This window comes from Elephas maximus, chromosome 3 (assembly GCF_024166365.1).
Source record: "Elephas maximus indicus isolate mEleMax1 chromosome 3, mEleMax1 primary haplotype, whole genome shotgun sequence".
Lineage (NCBI taxonomy): Eukaryota > Metazoa > Chordata > Mammalia > Proboscidea > Elephantidae > Elephas > Elephas maximus.
This window is the reverse complement of record NC_064821.1, coordinates 184274370-184295108: the sequence shown is the minus strand read 5'-3', so window position 1 is coordinate 184295108 and position 20739 is coordinate 184274370. Positions and strand designations below refer to the sequence as shown.

Below are 20739 nucleotides of genomic sequence, written 5' to 3'. Positions count from 1 at the left end.
TTCTTACAACAATCTACAAATTATCCTACTTTCACAATAAAATTAAAAAAAAAAAAAGAAATTATCCTACTTTACAGACAAAAAGACTGAGGCACAGAGAAGCTAAGGTCTTACATCTTGAGAGTTGGGATGCAAACCCAGGCAGTCTGACTTCAGAGTCTGTTCTCCTAACTATGATGCCACATTGCTTCTCTGTAGTAAGTCAGATGAGGAAAACGCTATGGAGAAAAATAAAGCAGGTTTAAAGAAGAATTGAGGGAGGGGGTGGTGTCAGTAGTATGAGGTTTTAAATCCAGGGGTTAGGGAAGGCCTCATTGAGAAACTGACATATCAGCAAAGACCAGAAGGAGGTAAGGGGACATATATCTGGGGGAAGAGTGTTCCAGGCAGAGAGAACAGTAAGTACAAGGAGATGAAGGCCTGGTATGTTCAAGAGCAGAGTGGAGAGTAGTGTGGCTGGAGTGCAGTGAATACAGTGCTGGGTAGTAAGAGATGAGATCAGAGAAGTTAAGGCAGGAGATGGGGGTGAGTGTGAAGATGAGATCAGGTAGGTCCTTGCAGGTCACTGTAAGGCCTTTGGTTTTTACTTTGAGTAAGATGGGAAACATTTGGGGGGTTTTGCTCAGAGATGTGATAAGCCCTGAATTATGCATTTTAGCAGGATCACTCTACTGCTACATTGAGAACAGGTTATAAGGGGGCACGGGTGAGCCAGGGAAACCAGCTGTAATAATCAGCGAAATGCTGGCGGCATGCACCAGGGCAGTAGTGGTGAGAGATGGTCAGATTCTGGACATAGTTTGAAGGCAGTGATCACAGTATTTACTGATGAGTCAGTATGCAGGTGTGAGAGAAAGGAGGGAGTCAAGAAACCACCAACGTTTTTGACCTGGGCAACTAACTGGAAAGATCAAAAGTTTGGTTTTGATCATGGTAAGTTTGTAAACTTATTAGACATTCAAGCAGAACTGTCAAGTAGGCAGTTGGATATACAAGTCTAGTTCAGGAGAGAGGTTCAGAATAGAAGCAGTGGTTCTCAGCTATGGTGACTTTACCCCCAAGGGACATTTGGCAATGTCTGGAGACATTTTTCGTTGTCATAACTTGTCATACTGGACTCTAGTGAGTAGGGGCCAAGGATGTCGCTAAACATCCTGTAGTGTTGTTTACAACCCCCTACAAAAAAAAATTATCTGGCCCAAAATGCCAATAATGCTGAGTTGAGACCAAAGATACAACTTTGGGAGTCATTAGGAGACAAACAGAATTTAAAGGCATGAGACTGGATGAGATCACCAAGAGAGGGTATAGAGATGGACCAAGGACTGAGCCCCAGGGATGCCAAAAATAGGAGAAACCAGCAAAAGAGACAGAGAAGGAATGACCAGTGAGTTAGGAGGACCAGGAAAGTACAGTTTCTGGAAGCTATGTGATAAAAGTGTTTCAAAGTGAATGATTGATGGACTATGTCAAATGCTGCTGATGGGCCACATAAAGTGACCACTAAAAGCTGACTCTGAATTCAGCCATGTGGGAACCATGAAAAGAGCAATGTTGGGGAGAGATGGGGGTGAAGGCCTGAATGGAGCAAGTTTAAGAGAATATGTGAGGGGAGGAAGTGGAAAGAGTGAATGTAAACAACTCTTGAAGAATTTTGCTACAAAGGAGAACAGAGAAATGGGATAGCAGCTGGAGAAAGAAGGGAGATCGGAAGAGGGTTTTTAAAATGGGAAAAATAACAATATGTTTGTATGCTGCTATGAATGATCCAGTAAAAATGATTTAAGAGAGAGAGGGGAGAACAAGTCTGGAGTGATATCCTAGAATGGATGAGGTGGATGGAGATCTCGTGCCCAAGTGGAAGGGTTGGTCTTAGCTGGGAGCACTCACCTACTGTGACAGAATGGAAAGCAGCGAGTTGTAGTGGGAGCTATGGAAGTTCTCTTCTAGTGGCTTCTCTTTCCAGTTAATGTACATCCTTGAGTAATATCTTCTTGTATGTGTATCAATTGTATGTGTATGTTCAATTAAGTGTTTGCTGAATGAATACATGAATCATATTCATATTTTTTTGAAGAAGTTAAGACTCCCCACCCCTTTGGGACCAAGGAAGAATGAAGAAAACTAAAGACACATGGCAAAGATTGGGCCAAAGGACTAATGGACCACATCTACCATGGCCTCCACCAGACTGAGTCTAGTATAGCAAGATGGTGCCCGGCTACCACCACTGACTGCTCTGCCAGGGATCACAATAGAGGGCCCTGGACAGAGCTGGAGAAAAATGTAGAACAACATTCTAACTCAAAAAGAAAGACCAGACTTGCTGGCCTGACAGAGACTGGAGAAACCTGAGAGCATGGACCCCGGACACCCTTTCAGCTCAGTAACGAGGCCACTCCTGAGGTTCACCCTTCAGCCATAGATTAAACAGGCCCATGGAACAAAACAAAACAACAAAACAAAACAGGCACACCTGCCCTGGGGCAGGGACTGGAAAGTAGGAAGGAACAGGAAAGCTGGTAATAGGGAACCCAGGGTTGAGAAGGGAGAATGTTGACATGTTGTACGGTTGTTAACCAATGTCATACAACAATGTGTGTACTAACTGATAAGAAATTAGTTTGGTAAACCTTCATCTAAAGTTCAATTAAAAATAAAGAAAGAAAGAAGTTAAGACCCCAGCCTAAATGTCACTAAACGCTAAACTCCTGCTAAATAGCCAAGAGCAATTTTATCAGGAGCAAAAGAAAAGGTTGGCATTCAATGTCTATGTCTGAAAATGCTGGAATTTCAAACACAGAGATCATTCTGCTCCTCACTGGATGTCTACTTGAACCATAAAGAACTCATTATTTCTCAAACATGCTGTACATTTTTTTGCTTTCCTGTCCTTACTTAGGCTGTTTCCTCAGCCCTGACTGCACTTTCTTCCTATGGAAATCCCATCTATCATTTAAGGTCTAGTTCAAATGCCATCTCCTCTGTGAAGCATTTACAAATAACTCTGTCAGAATTGATGATTTCTATTTAGGAAACATTTATTTAACTTACATACATTAACACTTCTTAAATTTTTATACTTAAGAACCCCTAAAAGCAGAGAATGAATTTATTGGTCCTGGGGGTATAGTCCATATTGGTATATCAGCTCAGAAACTTTCTTGGAGGTCTAGTATTTTGTTTTAAAAAAATGTGTAATAATTTACACCCTTTATAGTAGGGGTCCTTTGTCTTTCATAAAAGGACCTTTAAATTTTTGAGAAAATATATTTTAAGGTACTTATCAGTCTTATCAGTTATTTAACTCTACTTTTGCACATTCCCCGAAATTATAAGAAAATGGACATTTCAAAAGATGTGTCATGCTTATTTTGTGCCTTTCTGTGTCCCTGGGAATAACTATATCCTAATTTGAGAAATGCAGATTTGTTTCATTCCCCTACTAGACCATAACGTCATAGGAGATAGGGACATCTACATCCTTGTGTTTTAGTCCCTGCCCTAATAGTACCTTGTATAAAGCAGCCAGTCAATAGTATCTTCCCTCTTGCTCCCAAGCAATATGATCATAACATTTTGGTAATATCCTCGTCTGCCCATTTCTTCTTCCTGCTCCTTGACAATAAATAATGGCAGTAAGTGAGATGGTCACGGTCCCCTCCTGTAAAGGGTGTCCTGGAAATATGGGGGTAATATTTGGTTTGTTAGCTCTTAAAAACTGCTTATAAATCTCAAAAATGTGTTTTATGCGGTTGCTGAGGAATATATGTTATGACACGCAAAACAAAATTGATTACTGTCATCACTATATCCTCTTGGAATACACATTAGAGGTTTTTTTCTTACATTCTTTTTTTAAAATAATATTTTATTGTATAGCAGATTAGGTAATCTGTATAGCAGATTAGGTTCCCGTTCAATAATTTCTACCTAAATTGTTCACCAACATTAGTTACAGTCTTTACCACGTATGAACATTGTCATGATTTTGATCCTGGTTGCTCCATTTACAGTAATCTAGTTTCCCTGTCCTCTTATTTATTTTTTTTAATTGTACTTTAGATGAAGGTTTACAGAGCAAACTATTTCTCATTGAACAATTAATACGTGTACTGTTCTGTGACACTGGTTGCCATCCCATGACATATCATCACTCTCCCCTTCTCAACCTTAGGTCCCCCATCACCAGCTTTCCTGTCCTCTTGTCCTCACCCCGGAGCTGGTGTACCCATTGAATTGCATTTTGTTTTATGGGCCTGTCTAATCTTTGGCCTCTTATTTTGTTTTAAAGTAATTATTAACCATTTGGTCTCATACAGATGATTTTTTAAAAGAAGCACAGTACTCAAAGGTGGTACTATTTATTTTGTGAGCCTATCTGTTTCTTTGCTAAAAGGTGACTTCAGGGGATAGTTTCAGTTCAACATTTAAAAAGTATCTCAGGGTAATAGTCTTGAGGAGTCCTCTAGTTTCTACTGGTCCAGTAAGTCTGGATTTTGAAGAATCTGAGGTTCTTTTCCACATTTTTCCCTATTCTATCAGCATCCATCTATTGTGGCCCTGACCAGAATCATCAGTAGTGGTAGCTGGGCACCATCTAGTTTTTCTGGTCTCAAGGTAAATGAGGACATGATTCATATAGACAGTCTTACAGACTAGTTTCTTCTCTGAGTTTGGGGTTTCCTTCTTTTTCTTTTGCTGTGGATGAGTAGAGACCAATAGTTGTATTCTTAAGCACTTTAATAACCAAGGGTAAAAAATAAATACATAGCATTTAACAAGTCCATTGGTTTTTAAAGTGAATTAGGGAATCAACACATGAGCTGACTAAACAGAGATTATGAATGTGTATGTCCAATTTTACAAAGGTACACTGATCATGACATTATGTTAGAGATATATTCCAAAACAGTCTAGAAAAAAAGGTCTTCTTGCCAAGGCCATGATTCATAGGGATTTCAAACTTACCACCATGTTGCAGGAGGCCTGGTGGTGTAGTGGTTAAGAGCTCATCTGTTAACCAAAATGTTGGCAATTTGAATCTATCAGCCGCTTCTTGGTAACCCTACGGGTCAGTTCTACTCTGTCCTACAGGGTTGCTGTGAGTCAGAATTGACTTGATGGTAACGAGTTTGGTTTTGACCATGTTGTAAAGTTAGACCATTTTAAGGCTTATCTTTCTTCTGATTAAGATAGAAGGGAAGTACCCTGAGATAATTGTTAAACCTTAAGTCAAAAATATCCCCTTAAATCTTCTTAAAATCAAATAATAGTTTAGCTTAACTAGTAAAAAATACCTGCCTTTAGCATTATGCCCTTTTAAGAACTATCTATATGAATCAAATTGACAACAGCAATTCACAAGATCAGATAGGAGCGGTACATACACACACTGGAATACTACACAACGATAAAGAAAAATGATGAGTCCATGAAAAATCTTGAAACATAGATGAAATTTGGAGGACATTATGCTGAGTGAAGTAAGTCAATCACAAAAGGACAAATATTGTATGCAACCACTATTATAAAGTAATAACAAAAACTTTACACACAGAAAAAAAATCCTTTGATGGTTACTAGGGATGGGAGGAGGAGGGACGGAAAATTACCAAATCGATATTAGATATGTGTTAATATTGGTGAAGAGAAAGACAATACACAATATGGGAGAAGTCAGCATAACATGACCAATGCAAGAGAGGACACTGAGAGGAATCCAAGAATAAAGGACAACTACAGTAAATACTATAGCATAGACAATCCTGCAACAAGAGTATTAACAAACAATAATTCATGAATGGATACGTTGGTAAATAGCTATGGCAAGAGATGTGGGAGGGTGTAAGAGAACACACCTACCAGCAGATAACGGTTTGGTGGTGGGTATTCTACATGTGTGACTGTAGGTGCTCCTCCTATATTAACATAGACAAGACAGCACACAAGGGGCACAGTCAGGGAAACCTCTTAGACATAACCAAACACATCATGGGAGGAAGTTCCTAGGCTCAAAGGCAAAGGACCATAGACTTGGGTGACAGCTACATCAACTGGCACAACATAGTTCATAAAGACAATGTTCTGCAACCTACTTTGATGAGTGGCATCTGGAGTCTTAAAAGCTTGTGAGCAGCCAGCTAAGATACAACTACTGGTCTCTTCCCATCCAGAGCAAAGGAAAGTGAAGAAAACCAAAGGACTAACAGATCACATGAACCACAGCCTACACAACCCCAACACCAGAAGAACTAGATGGTGCCTGGCTACTACTACCAACTACTCTGACTGCGATCACAACAGTAAGTCCTGGACAGAGTAGGAGAAAAATGTAGAACAAAAAATTTCACAAAAAAGAGCAGACTTACTGGCCTGACAGGGACTGGAACCCTGAGACTATGGCCCTAAGACAACCTTCTGACCTGGAACTGAAGCTATTCCCAAAGTCCGCCTTCCAGCCAAACGATAGATAAGTACATAAAATAATAACATCCGAGAGGAACGTGCTCCGTAGAACAATCAATTATATGAGATCAAAGGGAACTATCTGTTCAAAAGCAAAGATGTGAAGGTAGGAAGGGGCAGAATGTCAGGACGAAAAGAAAGGGGAACCCAGGGCAGAAATGGGGAGAGTGCTGACACATTATGGGGAATGAAACCAAGGCCTTGAAACACTTTATGTACAACAATGGAATGGAAATCTTATTTGCTGTGTAAACTTTCACCTAATGCACAATTTAAAAAAACTTAAAAAAAAAAAAGATTAGATAGGAACCTTAGGGGGCAGTGAGTTTATGTTAATGGAGGAGGAACAACTCAGAAAAGGAGGGTGAAAATGGTTGCACTCTCGAATGTAACCAGTGTCACTGAATTGTACATGTAGAAACTCTTGAATTGGTGTACGTTTTGTCGTACATATTCCTAACAACAAAATAAAAATTAAAAAAAAAAAAACGGATAGAAGGGAAGTAATAGGAAATTCATCTTTCCTTTGTTGTCAGTAAGTTATCATCTCTTTTTTGATTAACATTTTTCTTTTACTGTATTTAACATTGGGCAGAACATATCCAAACATGCTATTTATGTTTACAACTTAAGAAGTTAGAGAGAGGCGGGGCCGAGATGGCAGAGTAATCAGACGCTTCCAGTGAACCCTCTTATGACAAAGACCTGAAAAAACAAGTGAAACGATCATTTTATGACAAGCTAGGAGCCCTGAACATCAAAGGCTAAGTTGGAAAACGGACTGAGCAGCAAGGGAAGGGAGAGATCGTTCAAAGCGGAGAGGAGTTGCTGGACCTGAATCACCGGGAACCCTCAGGCACCATTCCCAGGAGCAACTGCAGTGGCCTGGTGGTAGCGTCTGGCCACAGTTTCCTCAGGGAGAAACAGCCAGATGCACAGCCTACTCACACCTCTGGAACCAGAGAAGAATGGCGCCCTTGGCAAAAGCTAAGTACTTGCATATATTTTACTGCGTTCCCATCTCCCAAGCCAGCTTCAGTGGCTGTTGATTTCCTCGGGCCTGAGATAGGTCCTGCTGCGCGCCCTGTGCCATTCTCCTGGCCTTGGAGAAGGTATAAATTCACAATTCGGGGAAAAGATAATCTGCCGGCTCCACTAACCTGGGAAGCTCAGGACAGAAGCGGCTCTGATTCAAGCATAAATGGTCCGTGAACCTTGAATACCTTTCCACCCTGCATGGACCTGTGTGGGCCTACTTCAGGAGAACATGCCCTTGTTGGCAGACTGCAACTGTTTCGGCTGTGCGACAGAGAGATGGGTGTTTGATGTTTGACACTGCTTTGCCTATTAAACAGGGTCCTCACCTACTCACATCAGGGGCCTAAGGACTGGTGGCTCCACTCAGGTAACCCAGCCACCTGCGACAGGGGTCCAAGGATAACTGGTACCTCCCAGTCCTTACAACCAAAAGCAATGGGTGTCCATGGTCCATCTGCAGAACCCACCCACCTGTACGCTCTAGGGAACAGGGATGCGCTTTCCTCACAGACAATCGGAGGACGGTGGTCAGCCCCCTGCCTTGTTCAGGGCATGACCCCCTGCTGCAACCAGATACCGGTACCTACACCAATCACCCCTGCCCCTCTAAGACTGTAGGAAAGAGCCTGTACCACATGCTTGATGATCAACTACCTGGACACCTGAGCTGAATCCATACAAGAAAAGTGAATGGACTCCTAGGCTGATATACCTGATAACAGCTCTAGCCATCTGGTGACAGGATGTTAGAGCTTCAAAGGCAAAAATAATCAAGCTAGCTCACTCAAGCAACCTATTTGGGCATATCAAACCAAAACAAAGTGAGAAGCTAGGACACAGTAAGCAAACATAAAATGAACTAATAACTTACATATCGGTCAGAGACAACAGTCAATATGAAATCACATAAAGAAGCAGACCATGATCGCTTCAACAAGGTCTCAAAACAAAGAATCAAGGGATCTTCTGGATGAAGGTGCCTTCCTGGAATTACCAGGTGCAGAATACAAAAGATTAATATACAGAACTCTTCAAGACATCAGGAACAAGATCAGGAAGGAGATCAGGCAATATGCAGAACAACCCAAGAACACACAGATAAAGCTGTTGAAGAAATTAAAAAGGTTATTCAGGAAGAAAATGAAAAATTCAATAAGCTGCAAAAATCCATAGACAGCAACCAGAAATTCAGAAGATTAATAATCAAATTACAGAATTAGACAACAGAAAGTCAGAGGAGCAGAACTGAGGAAGTGGAAGGCAGAATTGATGAGATTGAAGATAAAACACTTGGCACAAATACATTTGCAGAAAAATCCAATAAAGGAATTAAAAAAAATGAAGAAAACCTAAGAATCATGCAAGACTCTATCAAGACAAATAACCTACAAGTGATTGGAGTACCAGAACAGGGAGGGATAACAGAAAATACAGAGAGAATTGTTGAAGATTTGTTGGCAGAAAACTTCCCTGATATCATGAAAGATGAGAAGGTATCTATCCAAGATGCTCCACATAAGGTAGATCTTAAAAGAAAGTCACCAAGACATACTATAATCAAACTTGCCAAAACCAAAGATAAAGAGAGAATTTTAACAGCAGATAGGGACAAGTGAAAAGTCACCTACAAGGGAGAGTCAATAAGAATAAGCTCGGACTACTTGGCAGAAACCATGAAGGCTAGAAGGCAATGATGAGTTATATAAAGCACTGAAGGAAAAAAAATGCCAGCCAACAATCATATATCCAGCAAAACTGTCTCTCAAATATGAAGGTGAAACTAGGACATTTCCAGATAAACAGAAGTTTAGGGAATTTGTAAAAAACAAACCAAAACTACAAGAAATACTAAAGGGAGTTCTCTGGTTAGAAAATCAATAATATCAGATATCAACCCAAGACTGGAACACTGGACAGAGCAATCGGATGTCAACCCAGACAGGGAAATCACAAAAATAAATCAAGATTAAAAAAACGCTCAAAACAGGGAAACAGCAGTGTCATTATGTAAAAGAAGACAACATTAAAACAATAAAGAGGGACTGGTAAATGTAGTCACAGTTCTTTATATGGAGAGGAAGACAAGGCAATGTAAAGAAATAAAAGTTAGGTTTAAACATAGAAAAACAGGGGTAAATATTAAGGTAACCACAGAGGAGACTAACAATCCTACTCAACAAAATAAGAGAAAAAAATAGAGACTCAGCAGAAACAAAATCAACAACAAATATGAGGAAAAGACAATATATAAAGATAAACTACTCAGCACAAAAAACTCAGTGGGAAAAAGAAACTGTCAACAACACGACAAAAAGACATCAAAATGACAGCACTAAACTCATACCTATCCATAATCATGGTGAATGTAAATGGACTAAATGCACCAATAAAGAGACAGAGTGGCAGAATGGATAAAAAAAAAATGATCTGTCTATATGTTGGCTACAAGAGACACACCTTAGACTTAGAGACACAAACTAAAACTCAAAGGATAGAAAAAAATATATCGAGCAAACAACAATCAAAAAAGAGCAGGAGTGGCAATGTTAATTTCTGACAAAATAGACTTTAAAGTTAAATCCACCACAAAGGATAAGGAAGGACACTATATAATGATTAAAGGTACAATATACCAGGAGGATATAACCATATTAAATATTTATGCACCCAATGACAGGACTGCAAGATACATAAAACAAACTTTAACAGCATTGAAAAGAGAGATAGACAGCTCCACAATTATAGTACAAGACTTCAACACACCACTTTCGGTGAAGGACAGAACATCCAGAAAGAAGCTCAATAAAGACACGGAAGATCTAAATGCCACAATCAACCAACTTGACCTCATAGGCATATACAGAACACTCCACTCAAGGGCTGCCAAGTATACTTTCTTTTCTAGTGCACATGGAACATTCTCTAGAGTAGACCACATATTAGGTCATAAAGCAAGTCCTGGGAGAATCCAAAACACTGAAATATTACAAAGAATCTTCTTTGACCATAAGGCCATAAAGTAGAAATCAATAACAGAAAAAGCAGGGAAAAGAAATCAAACACTCAGAAACTGAATAATACCCTGCTCAAAAACGACTGGGTTACAGAAGACCTGAAGGATGGAATAAAGAAATTTATAGAATCCAGTGAGAATAAAAACACTTCCTATCAAAAGAACCTCTGGGACACAGCAAAAGCAGTGCTCAGAGGTCAATTTATATCAATAAATGCACACATTGAAAAAGAAGAAAGGGCCAAAATAAAAGAATTATCCCTACAACTTGAACAAATGGAAAGAGAGCAACAAAAGAAACCCTCAGGCAACAGAAGAAAGCAAATAATAAAAATTAGAGCAGAATTAAATGAAATAGAGAACAGAAAAACAATTGAAAGAGTTAACAAGACCAAAAGCTGGTTCTTTGAAAAAAATTAACAAAGTTGATAAACCACTGGCCAAACTGACAAAAGAAAAACAGGAGAGGAAGCAAATAACCTGAATAAGAAATGAGATGGGTGATATTACAACAGACCCAACTGAAATTAAAAGAATCATATCAGATTACTACAAAAAATTGTACTCTAACAAATTTGAAAACCTAGAAGAAACGGATGAATTTCTAGAAACACCCTACCTACCTAAACTAACACAAACAGAGGTAGAACAACTAAATAAACCCATAACAAAAGAAGAGATTGAAAAAGTAATCAAAAAACTCCCAACAACAACAACAACAAAAAGCCCTGGAACGGAGGGCTTCACTGAAGAGTTCTACCAAACTTTCAGAGAAGAGTTAACACCACTACTACTAAAGGTATTTCAGAGCATAGAAAAGGATGGAATACTCCCAAACTCATTCCTGAAGCCAGCATATCCCTGATACCAAAACCAGGTAAAGATGCCACAAAAAAAGAAAATTAGAGACCTATATCCCTCATGAACTTAGATGCAAAAATCCTCAACAAAATTCTAGCCAATAGAATTCAACAATATATCAAAAAAATAATCCACCACGACCAAGTGGGATTCATACCAGGTATGCAGGGATGGTTCAACACTAGAAAAACGATTAATGTAATCCATCATATAAATAAAACAAAAGACAAGAACCACATGATCTTATCAACTGATGAAGAAAAGGCATTTGACAAAGTTCAACACCCATTCATTATAAAAACTCTCAGCAAAATAGGAATAGAAGGAAAACTCCTCAACATAATAAAGGGCATTTATACAAAGCCAACAGACAATATCATCCTTAACGGAGAGAGTCTGAAAGCATTCCCCTTGAGATTGGGAACCAGAAAAGGATGCCCTTTATCACCACTCTTATTCAACATTGTGCTGGAGGTCCTAGCCAGAGCAATTAGGCAAGATAAAGAAATAAAGGGCATCCATATTGGTAAGGAAGAAGTAAAAGTATCTCTATTTGCAGATGACATGATCTTATACACAGAAAACCCTAAGGAATCCTCGAGAAACTGCTGAAACCAATAGAAGTGTTCAGCAGAAGATCAGGATACAAGACAAGTGTAAAAAATCAGTTGGATTCCTCTACACCAACAAAAACAACATTGAAGAGGAAATCACCAAATCAATACCATTTACAGTAGCCCCCAAGAAGACAAAATACTTAGGAGTAAATCTTACCAGAGACATAAAAGACCTATACAAAGAAAACTACAAGACACTACTACAAGAAACCAAAAGAAACCTACCTAAGTGGAAAAACATACCTTGCTCATGGACAGGAAGACTGAACATTTTAAGAATGTTTATTCTACCAAAAGCGATCTATAGATACAATGCAATTCCAATCCAAATTCCAGTAACATTTTTTAATGAGATGGAAAAACAAATCACCAACTTCATATGGAAGGGAAAGAGGCCCTTCTCCCAACATCAGCGTAGGTGATTTGCAAATCAGTTTTCCCATACTTTGAAGAAACAAATCATTCCAATTTTACAGGAAAAAAAAAAAAAAAAAGAATATTCCACAGCTCATTTTATAAAACCAGCATAATCTGGATACCTAGACTAGAAAAGAAGAATATGAGAAAGGAAATTATGGGCCAATGTCCTTGATAGACATGCAAAAATCCTAAAAACATATTATCAAACAGAACTACCTGTTGCTGATGAGTCAACTCAGACTCGGACTCGTAGGGACCCCACAGGACAGAGTAGAACTGCCCCACACCGTTTCCAAGGAGTGAATGGTGGCTTTTAACTGCCAACCTTTTGGTTAGCAGCCAAACGCTTAACCACTTCACCACCAGGGCTAGCAGAGTATAAAAAAAGATAACATACCATGAACAATTTGGGTTTGTCCCAGGAAGGCAAAGTTACTTTGACATTAGAAAATCTATGCCATTTACCACGTTAACAAATTAAAGAACAAAAGTTATATGATCATCTTATTCATGATAAAAATTCTTAGCAAAGTAGGATTAGAAGGGAACTTCTTTAGCCTGATAAATGGTACCTGTAACAAACATCACACTTAATGGTGAAATGTAAGAATCATTTTCCTTAAAATTAGGAATAAGAGAAACTCACTTTTTTTTTTTATTATTAACTTTTATTGAGCTTCAAGTGAACGTTTACAAATCAAGTCAGTCTGTCACATATAAGTTTACATACATCTTACTCCGTACTCCCACTTGCTCTCCCCCTAATGAGTCAGCCCTTCCAGTCTCTCCTTTCGTGACAATTTTGCCAGCTTCCCACTCTCTCTATCCTCCCATCCCCCCTCCAGACATGAGATGCCAACACAATCTCAAGTGTCCACCTGATATAATTCGCTCACTCTTTATCAGCATCTCTCTCCCACCCACTGTCCAGTTCCTTTCATGTCTGATGAGTTGTCTTCGGGGATGGTTCCTCTCTTGTGCCAATAGAAGGTCTGGGACCATGGCCGCCAGGCTTCCTCTAGTCTTCACTTTTTTATATGATGGAGTACATTGATTGTTTTTCTAATGTTGAACCATCCCTGCATACCTGGTATGAATCCCACTTGGTCATGGTGAATTATTTTTTTGATATCTTGTTGAATCCTATTGGCTAGAATTTTGTTGAGGATTTTTGCATCTACGTTCATGAGGGATATGGGTCTGTAATTTTCTTTTTTTGTGGCATCTTTACCTAGTTTTGGTATCAGGGATATGCTGGCTTCATGAATGAGTCTGGGAGTATTCCATCCTTTTCTATGCTCTGAAATACCTTTAGTAGTAGTAGTGTTAACTCTTCTCTGAAAGTTTGGCAGAATTCTCCAGTGAAGCTGTCAGGGCCAGGGCTTTTTTTTTTTTTTTTTCTGGGGTTTTAAAATGACCTTTTCAACCTCTTCTTTTGTTATGGGTTTATTTAGTTGTTCTACCTCTGTTTGTGTTAGTTTAGGGAGGTAGTGTGTTTCTAGAAATTCATCCATTTCTTATAGGTTTTCAAATTTGTTAGAGAAGAAACTCACTTTTTTGCTTCTACTCAAAATCAAGATTTATAATGAAGCTTTTAGTAATTAAGACAGTGTGGTATTGGTACATGGATGGACAAACTGACAAATGGAACAGGAGAGCAAGCCCAGAACAGACTTATTACACATATGTAGGTTTGATAAAGGTTAGAAGAGTTGTTGCAGGTCAGTGAGGAAAGGAGGGACTATTCTATAAATGAAATGACTGGTTATCCATATGGCAGAAAAAAAAAAAATTGGGTCCCTACCTTACACCATATAAAAAACTAATTCCAGATAAATTAAGATCTTAAAAACAAACATCAAAATTATAGAATTTTTATAGAAGAAAACATAGAATACTATCTATCTTTCTGATCTTATGGTAAGAATTTCTTAAGATATAAAAAGTGTGAACAATAAGATTGATAAATTGAAGTACACTAAAATTAAGAAGTTTTGTTCATCAAAAGAACCATTAAAAAAGGGAAAAGCTGAGCCACAAACTGTGAAAAGATATTTGCAAAACATATAATTAACAAATAGTTGGGATCCAGAATATATAAAGAATGCCTAGATACCAATAAGAAGATACCTCAATGGAAATTGAGGAAATGTAATTACGAACACAATACCACTTGGCAAAAAATAGAAAGTCTAAAAAAACCAAGTGTTACAGAGAATTTGGATCAATGATGGGAATGTAAATTGGTACAACCATTTGGAAAACAATTTGTAATTATTTTGTCAAGTTGAACATGTACATATCCATTCCTAGGTGTAATCCTAAGAAAAACTCTTGCACATTAGAAGATATGTATGAATGTCACAGAAGCCCTATTTTTAATAGTAAAAAAACTAAAAACAATCCAAATGTCTATGGACAGACGAATCGAAAAGTAAACTGTGGTATATACACACAATGGAACGTTACACAGCACTAAAAAAATGAATAAGCTGGAATACATCCAACAATATCAATAAATCTTAGAAACAGTGTTCAGTAAAAAAGTATGATTCCATTTTTTATGAAGCTCAAAAACAAGCAAAACTAAACAATCAATTGTTTAGAAGCACATAGATAAGAGATAAAAATACAATCCCCCCTCCTCTCAAGCAACAAAATTAAACACAAAATTTAGGATAGCAGTTATGTCTTGTGGGGAGATAGGGGATGTAATTGGAGAGGAACATATGGGTAGATCCATATTTTTGGCAATATTCTAGCCCTTGGATTAGGTGAAGAGTTCAAGGGTGTTCATTATATTATTATGCTTTCTTGTTTGCACATTATATATGTTCTTTTATAAATATCAAATATTATATTAAAATTCAATAAAGAAAAAAGGCTGCATAGATTGTTTTACTCTAAAGTTTTTCAAAATCTTTAACATGCTAATGTGAATCGTTACTGTTCAAGAGAAGGATGAAGGATGTAGTGTTTTCCAAACTAGTTTATAAAGTTTGTTGGAAACATTTTAGGTATTTTTCAATTTTAGTTGCCTACGAAACCTTCTTTTCATGTAATAACTGTTAAAATCTCCTCAAATTTTCTACAAATTTTTGGAAATATTAAATTAAGATATATTTTCTTGATTAGAACATTTCCATTGGTTCTGACTTTCTCACAATTGATATAACTGCCCATTAAAAAATGTAGCTACTTCTTCCCACTCTCACCTTAGAATTAGACGAAAAACAAAGCAAAAAAACAAAAACAAAAAAAAAACAACCAACCAAGCAAAAAACCCAGGAGCCTTGGTCTTATTTCTTTGGCCAAAGCTCCTGAGTTTTTTGATGGGTTATTTCTTCTCCCATAGAGTGACTCATTTAATTCTTCATCTCCTATATGATCCTATGCCCATTGAGAAGAAATAGGACAAAATGCAACCAATGGGATTCTGCATGTATCCAGCATTATGCACACATCAGGCATTGGAGAATGAAGAGAAGGCAAGTACTAACCCTCACAGTCCACACAACAAAAGGTGGAGTCTCCAGAGACAGAACAGCCTGTAGTAGCAGTCACATCGAGGCTGAAAGGAGGTTATCACCTAAGAATAAAAGGAGCTATAGATATGCTCTCTGACCACTAGGAACATTCAAACTGACCACTAGGAACATTCAAGACCACATCAATTTGTCAGAACAACCACAACTACAGAAGTAGAATGGTGACCACAATAAGAAAAAAGAAATTATAAGAAACAAACCCCCAAATAAACCAGCTGTAGCAACCATGCATGCTGAAGGCTCAATGCAACCCTAATACTTATAGAGGTACTGACTCTGCAAGCCTTAAACGGTAAACTTTAAGTGAGCACAAATAGAAATCAGACTTCTAAAATTTTCTCTCCTCATGGACCACAAAGGTCATTTTGTATCTGGACTACTTTCATGGTAAATTTTATCACTGTCCCAGTATATTTTCACTTGGGATAATATAATTCAGCCTTTAAATTACATTAAGGTAAGGGTTTTCAAAATAAGAGATTTGGAAATAAGAGGTGGTAAAGATGAATATCCAAAGTCTTTTCTATTTCATCTTCTCAAATATAACAGTAATAACAACAGCGGCTGCAGCAAGAGACATTTATTGAGTGCTTATCAAAAAAAAAAAAAAAAGTTTTTTTTTTATCCTGTGACATTCTTCTAAGCATTTAAAATATATCATCTAAACATCACAATAACTCTATGAAGGAGCGATTATTTCCTCCATTTTACAGTTGAGAAACCTGAGGCACAAAAAGGGTAAATAATTTGTCTAAGATCACACAAGGAAACATGTGGCAAAACCAGGTAATCTGGCACTTAAGCCCACGCTCTTAATCTCTACGCTACTACCTCTTAAAAGACCAAAGGGTACCAGCAGGTGATTTATAAATAAATCCAACAGGTCCAGTTCAAGTCCAGAAGCTCTAATGATAATCCTAATGAAAGAACAAATACGTTTCCTATCCATTCTGCCACTCTTTTTATTGGTGCATTTAGTCCATTCACATTCAGTGTAATTATTGATAGGTATGAATTTAGTGCTGTCATTTTGATGTCTTTTTTTGTGTTCGTGTGTGTTGTTGACAGTTTCTTTGTTCCATTTAATTTTGTGTTTTTTTTAAATGTGTTTTCTTTTCACCTTTTTCATTGTTGTTGATTTTGTATTTGCTGAGTCTTTATGTTTTTCCTGTTTTTTATTTTGATATGTATGTTTGTTAAGTTTCCTTTGTCGTTACCTTAATATTTAACCTATTTTTCTAAGTTTAAACCAATCTTTCATTTCTTTATATCGCCTTGACTTCCTCTCCATATGAAAGCTCTATTACTACATTTTTTTAGTCCCTCTTTTTTGTTTTAATATTGTCATCTTTTACATATTGATATCTGTTTCCCTATTTTCAGCATTTTAGATTTATTTTTTTTTCAGAGTAGGGTTTTCTTTATTTTTAAATAATATTAAAATATTTTTTTATTGTGCTTTAAGTGAAAGTTTACAAATCAAGTCAGTCTCTCATACAAAAATTTATATACACCTTGCTATATACTCCTAGCTGCTCTCCCCTAATTAGACAGCACAACTCCTTCCCTCCACCCTCTATTTTCATGTCCATTTGGTCAGCTTCTGACCCCCTCTGCCTTCTCTCTCATCCAGACAGGAGCTGACCACATAGTCTCATGTGTCTACTTGACCCAAGAAGCTCACTCTTCACCAGTATCATTTCCTACCCCATAGTCCAGTTCAATCCCTATCTGAAGAGTCAGCTCTGGGAATGGTTCCTATCTTGGGCTAACAGAAGGTCTGGGGACCATGACCTCCAAGGTCCTCCTAGTTTCAGTCAGACCATTAAGTCTGGTCTTTTTATGAATATTTGAGGTCTGCATCCCACTGCTCTCCTGCTCCCTCAGGGGTTCTCTGTCTGTGTTCCCTGTCAGGGCAGTCATCAGTTGTAGCTGGGCACCATTTAGTTCTTCTGGTCTCAGGCTGATGTAATCTCTGGTTTATATGGCCCTTTCTGTCTCTTGGGCTCATAATTACCTTGTGTCTTTGGTGTTCTTCATTCTCCTTTGATCCAGGTGGGTTGAGGCCAATTGATGCCTCTTAGATGGCCACTTGCTAGCGTTTAATACCCCAGATGCCACTCTCCAAAGTGGGATGCAGAATTTTTTTTTAATAGATTTTATTATGCCAATTGACTTAGATGTCCCCTGAAACCATGGTCCCCACACCTCTGCCCCTGCTATGTTGGGCTTTGATTTATTTTTGTGACTTCCCTATCTGGTTTGGTAACTCGTTGCTCTGTCCTGTGTTCTAATCTTGGGTTGTTATCTGATGTTACTGATTGTCTAACCAGAGGATTCCTTTAGTATTTCTTTTAATTTTGGTTGGTTTTTGCAAATTCCCTAAACTTCTGTTTATCTGGAAATGTCCTAATTTCATCGTCATATTTGAGAAGCAGTTTTGCTGGATATATAATTCCTGGTTGGCAATTTTACTCCTTCAAAGCTTTACATATTTCATCCCATTGCCAGTTGCCTGCATGGTTTCTGCTGAGTAGTCCGAGCTTAGTCTTATTGACTCTCCTTTGTAGATGACTTTTCATTTATCCCTAGCCGCTCTTAAAATTCTCTTTATCTTTGGTTTTGGCAAGTTTGATTATAATATATCTTGGTGACTTTCTTTTGGGATCTACCTTGTGTGGGGTTCAATAAGCATCTTGGATAGATACCTTCTCACCTTTGATGATATCAGGGAAGTTTTCTGCCAACAAATCTTCAACAATTCTGTATTTTCTATTTTCCCCCTGTTCTGGTACTCCAATCACTCGTAGATTATTCCTCTTGACAGAGTCCCACATAATTCTTAAGGTTTCTTCATTTTTTAAAATTCTTTTATCTGAGTTTTCCTCAAATAAGTTGGTGTCAAGTGCTTTATCTTCAATCTCACTGACTTCCATTGCCTCAATTCTGCTCCTATGACTTACTGAGTTGTCTAATTCTGAAATTTTATTGTTAATCTTCTGGATTTCTGTTTGCTCTCTATGAATTATTGCAACCTGTTAAAATTTGTCATTGTGCTCTTCTATAACCTTCTTAAGTTCCTCTACTGCTTTGTCTGTGTGTTCCTTGGCTTGTTCTGCATTTTGCCTGATCTCCTTCCTGATCTCTTGAAGAGTTCTATATATTAGTCTTTTTGTATTCTACCTCTGGTAATTCCAGGAAGTTCTCTTCCTCTGGAAGATTTCTTGATTCTTTGTTTTGCGAGCTTGCTGAAGCCATCATGGTCTGCCTCTTTATGTGATTTGATATTGACTGTTGTCTCTGAGCCATCAATACGTTATATTTATTTATTTAATGTTTGCTTACTGTGTCCTAGCTTGTTTTGATATGCCCAAATAGGCTGCTCATGTGAGCTAGTTTGATTATTGGTGCCTTTGAAACTCTAATGTCCTGTCATGAGGTGGTTTAGATTTGTTACTAGGTATGTGAGCCCAGGAGTCCATTTACTTTTTTTGTATATTCAGCTCAGGTGTCCAGATAGTCACCAAATGTGTGGTGCAGGCTCTTACCTACAGTCCTAGACAGGCAGGGATGACTGGAGTAGGGACAGGTATCTGGCTGTAGTAGGGGGTCACATGCTGAGCAAGGCAGGGGACTAACTGCTACCCGAGTGTCTGGGAAGAAAGCGTGTCCCTGTTTCCTAGGGTATGAAGGTGTGTGAATTTTATAGCTGGACTATGGGCACCCAATGCTGCTGGCTATAAGGACTAGGAAACAGCACTTATTCTTGGACCTTTGATTAGATGGCGTGGGTGGAGCCACCAGTCATCAGACCCCTGATGTTGGTAGGTGAGGACCCTGCTTAATGGGCAGAGTAGTGTCAAATGTCATGAACCTGCCACTCCACCATATAGCTGGTACAGTGAAGTTAGGCTTCAGGTATATACCCTGTGGTACTATGCTAATGAGGGCCTACGCTGTTGAAATGGGCCCACACAGGTCTATACAGGGGTGAAAGGCATTCAAAGTCCATGGACCCCTTTTGCCTTTGCCTAGGCAAAGGAGTTGTACTTGTTCTCAGTTCCAGGCTTAGAGGAGCTGGCAGATTACTTTTTCCTGTTTGTTAATTTGTTCCTCCTCCCAGGCCAGATTGGCTCAGGGCGCATGAAGGACCCTATTTCCGGCCCAGGAGAAGTGGCAATCGGCAATTGCTGAAGCTGGCCCGGGACCCAGTGCAGAGAGCAGGGAGGGAGCAGGGAGAAAAGTTCTTCCCAAATGGGGTGATTTTTGATCCACACGGTAGGTTGGACACATGTATTTTTGTTGATTGAGGGCTGCTTCTTGCTGGTTCTGGAGGGTTGAGCAGACTCTCTGCTGCGTGGTCCCTCCTGACATGGAAAACGTGTCTCGAGCACCACTCCTTGCCTCACGGCGCCCCTCAGCAAATCCAGCCTGCAGGGTGCTGATTCCCGCAGGGTCAGGTCTGGCAACTCCTGCTGCTTCTGAATCGTCTCTCCCTCCCCCGCCACTCAGTCCGATTCCTCATCTTTGCCTTTGATGTTCAGGGCTCCTAGACTGTCATATATAATCGACTCACTTGTTTTTTCGAGTCTTTGTTGTAAGGGGGACCACTGGAAGCATCTGAGTACTTTGCCATCTTGGCCCTGACTCCAAGACACATCTTTCAATTGGGGAAGACAATATACTTTTGGCACAACTCAGGGCTGTGCTGAGGATAATAAACTAGTGACTTTACTATTTAAATAATTCCAGTGGCATAAAGTTAATGACATTA

The 20739-nt window shown here is 38.7% G+C and overlaps 1 protein-coding gene across 3 annotated transcripts in view; it reads right to left on the bottom strand.

Moving 5' to 3' along the window:
* VPS45 (vacuolar protein sorting 45 homolog) overlaps positions 1-20739 on the bottom strand; it is a 93645-nt gene that overhangs the window by 5054 nt on the left and 67852 nt on the right. Inside the window, exon 15 of one of the 3 annotated variants that reach the window (XR_007516778.1) lies at positions 3515-3618. The exons of the other annotated variants lie outside the window; for them this stretch is intronic. The gene's annotated coding sequence lies outside the window, so the exon portion shown is untranslated. The remainder of the gene's footprint in view (positions 1-3514; positions 3619-20739) is intronic. 3 annotated transcript variants of the gene reach the window in all.